This window comes from Triticum aestivum, chromosome 7D (genome assembly GCF_018294505.1).
Source record: "Triticum aestivum cultivar Chinese Spring chromosome 7D, IWGSC CS RefSeq v2.1, whole genome shotgun sequence".
Lineage (NCBI taxonomy): Eukaryota > Viridiplantae > Streptophyta > Magnoliopsida > Poales > Poaceae > Triticum > Triticum aestivum.
The window spans coordinates 429,023,498-429,027,702 of record NC_057814.1 but is presented as its reverse complement, the minus strand read 5'-3'; positions in this window follow the sequence as shown (position 1 = coordinate 429,027,702).

The following is a 4,205-nucleotide window of genomic DNA, read 5'->3' as shown; positions in this document are numbered from 1 at the left end:
AGGGAAGGGAGACGGAGAGGACGCGGAGCGGAGGGAGGCGTGGTCGTGATGGTGTGCGAGGGTGGTAAGTGTGAAACGAGTGACCGCTTAACTACGAGGCGTGAGCCACGTTGGTCCGCGTGGGCCCGCCTGGCGGCGATGTGATTCTTTGCCTTCCTTCTTCTGCGCTTGCGAGCTGCGATGCGGCTTGGGTTAAGTTTTTTCCTTTCCATTTTGTTTTGTTTTGTTTTGGTTGGTTGCAATTAGGCCGGAAGGAAAGGACGCACCGCCGCGCGGTAGATTTGACGGACGGAGAGGCGTTGAAAGCAAGGAGGAAAAAAGGGACAGGTTTCGCCCTCATGGTGTAAATGTGGGTGAGAAAGTTGCGAGTACTTTCCTACTTCTATTCATGGGATTAGTGCAATGATTCTTTTAGGCATTGCGGACCCTCAAAACGCCCATAAATGCTCAGACCGAGCAGTCCGGACACACTTTTGAGATTTCATCGTTTCCGTTGCATTATACTCGTCGTCCTCGTGACGATGCTCCTGGTGTGCCACCGCCACAGTCACCTTCGGCTCCTTTACCTGGGGATCCACTCAGGTCTTTTGAGATTCCACCGATTCGGTTGCACTAAACTCGTCGTCCTTGTTCTCTCACTCCGCTTGACGATGCTCCTTGTGTGCCTTCACCCGCTCATGTTCCTGTTTCTCTTTCTCGGTATGCCCTTCCTGATTGGCATGATATGCAGCCAATTGACTAGGATGGCTTTGCGTCATGCGCTCTTCTTGAGCCCGCGACCTACCGAGAGGCAGCCGTCCATCAGGAGTGGCAGCACGCTATGGCCGAGGAGCTTGTTGCCCTAGAGCGCACGGAGACTTGGGATCTTGTTCCTTCACCGCCTGGTGTCACTCCTATCACCTGCAAGTGGGTTTACAAGGTTAAGACTCGCTCTGACGGTTCCTTTGAGCACCACAAGGCTCGTCTTATTGCTCGTGGTTTTCAACAGAAGCACGGTCCTAACTATGATGAGACCTTTGATCCGGTTGCTCGCATGACCACGGTTTGGGCCTTACTGGCAGTTGCCTCCATTTGCCAGTGGTCAATCTCCCAACTGAATGTGCAGAATACCTTTCTCTATGGCGAACTACGTGAAGCGATCTACATGCAGCCGCCTACAAGGTACTTTGTTCGTCCAGGCACGGTTTGTCCTCTGCAGCGTTCTCTTTATGGTCTTAAGCAAGCTCCTCGTACCTGGTTTGAGCGCTTCTCCTCTGTGGTTACCAATGCTGGCTTCAAAGCCAGTGATCACGACCCTTCTCTCTTTGTTCATATTTCTCCTCGTGGTCGGACGCTTCTTCTTCTATATGTTGATGACATGATTATCATCGGTTATGACTCTCAGTTCATTCATTTTGTGAAGAAGCGTCCTCTTTGATACTTCATTAGTCTTGAGGTGTCGCCCACGCCTGATGGCATTTTTCTTTCCCAGGAGAAGTATACTCACGCTCTCCTTGCTCGTCCGAGTCTTTCTGATCAGTGCACGATTGATACTACCATGGAGTTGGGCATTCACCTCGTCCCATGGATGGAGAACCTCTTGAGGACCCCAGGCGATATCGTCACCTTGTTGGGAGCCTTGTCTACCTCTGCATCACTCGTCCTGACATCTCTCATCTTCTCCACATTTTGAGTTTACTCAGCTTCACTACTTCCACCTCCTTCGGGTTCTATGATACCTTCATGGAACCTCCTCTCGCCGCTTCTTTTTTCCTCGTTTGAGTTCTTTGCAGCTTCAGGCGTACTCTGATGCGACCTGGGCTAGTGATCCATGTGATCGCCGATCCCTCTCGGCCTATTGTGTTTTTCTTGGTTCCTCTTTGATTGCTTTTGGAAGACTAAGAAACTGGTTGAGGTGGTTTCTTGATGATTTTGGTGTTTCTACTATTGCACCGACCCCTCCCTCATCGAACAGCACCGACACGATCAACATGCTCGAGATCCTGTGAAGCATGAGCTCACCAAACATATTGGCGTGGATGCTTCTTATACAAGATCGCAGGTGTAGAACCAGATTGTGGTTCTCCTGTTCGTGCCTTCCGAGCTCCGGCTAGCAGGTTTCTTCACGAAGGCATAAACTCAAGCTCCACACAACTATTTCCTTTCCAAACTCAGTGTTGCCCACCCTGGGTTTGAGCGGGGTTGTCAAGTGTTATAGTGTTGTGTATAGGGTTGTGTAGTTTTCTCCCTTGTATAGGGATTTATTTGCATATGTACATCATACTTATCTGGCATGTTTGGCCCATAGCAATACAAGGTCCATTCATCCATTCCTCTATCTAACAATATCAAATATCTACGAATAAACAAAATGAAAACACTAAACTATATCTCAACTCCCCACAACCAAACAGATGCAAATAATCAACCTAACCAGAGAAAAATATTATTTTTGGCGTTTTTAGTCGGAATACTCTCTATTCCATTAACCAATACGACCAGTCAAATCACTGGCAATAAGCGCATGCACAAAGTTTGGAGCCCCATCCGGCCACAAGGCTGAGGATGCATGGCTCATACGTGCACCGTGAGCAGCTAGAGAATCGACTACATTATTACAGCCTCTTGGGCAAAAAACAATCTCAAAAAAGGAAGAGTTTAAACTAGCAAAGATTTTAATCTCTCTGAAGACAATACCGATGGAAGAGCGGTCCTCGTCCGTCACTTTGATTGCATGCAGGAGACTACTGGAATCCGTCTCGATGATCACTGACGTCATACTTGCGTTGTTGGTTCAGCTGCAGAGACAAAGGAGGGAAGGGCACATAACTATATGTAAATGAAACCTTCACAAAATTAACACACACATCTTAGGTATTTGATCCTAAAACCAAAGCTTGGCACATTATTTTTATAATACAATGGATATACACAAGGGGATAATTATTTACAGAGAAACTTTCATGAAAAATTCTACATTGTTTCCGTGAGCATGAACACAAGTGCTCAAGGTCGACCCTCACTTCTTCAATGCATAACTTTCCAATCACTTCTCTTTTTGAAAAACTTTTTAGGCAAGGAAGGCAAGTAATTTTTTTTGTATTTTCATTCTTATTTTTTTTTGTATGTTTCACCCACAACTAAACAGAAACAAAAAGGAAAAACAAAATCTACTTAGTGAAGAAAGCAAACAAGCACACACGAGAATATCAACCCCACGCTATTGCTCTCCGGCAACGGCGCCAGAAAAGAGCTTGATAATCCCCAAGTGCAGGGAATCATCGTAGCAATTTCCAAAGGTGGAAGTGATAAGTATGGAGTGTTGAACCCACAAGGAGCTAAACGTAAGATCAATATTCTCTCAAGCCCTATCTGCCACTGATACGACTCTACGTGCACCGAACGTTTGCTTCCAACTAGAAACGAGAAATAAAACTATGTTGTGGGTATGAAGAGGATAACTTTGCATGGTATCGGAGAGCTAAAATATAAAACTAGGTGCTGTTATCATAAAGTTGGAATATATTACTAAATATTATAAATAGCGAATGTGGAATAATGATGGATCGGTGTGCGGAATTGTCCTAGGCAATTGTTAACAAGACCGGTAGTCGTCATTGCAATTTCATATGAGGGAGAGGCATAAGCTAACATACTTTCTCTACTTGGATCATATGCACTTATGATTGGAACTCTAGCAAGCATCTGCAAGTACTAAAGATCATTAAGGTAAAACCCAACCATAGCATTAAAGCATCAAGTCCTCTTTATTCCCATACGCAACAACCCCCTTACTCGGGTTTGTGTTTCAGTCACTCACCAACCCACTATAAGCGAATCATGAACGTATTGCAGCACCCTACAGCGGGAATCCCTCACGCTTGTGCGACACGGAGGGCACCATAGGACAGCACCAAAATAAAACATACAACTCGTTCCAATCTAGATCATCAATCAACCCAAAGACAAATGATATCTACTTAAAACATCATAGGATGGCAACACATCATTGGATCATAATATGTGGCATAAAGCACCATGTTCAAGTAGGGATTACAGCGGGGTGCGGGAGAGTGGACCGCGTAAAAGAGATGAGGATGGTGATGATGGTGGTGATGTTGATGAAGACGATCACCGCGGTGATGATTCCCCTCCTCCATGGCCTCCGGTGATGATGGCCCCCTCCGGCAGGGTGCCGAAGAGGGCCTAGATTGATTTCTCGTGGC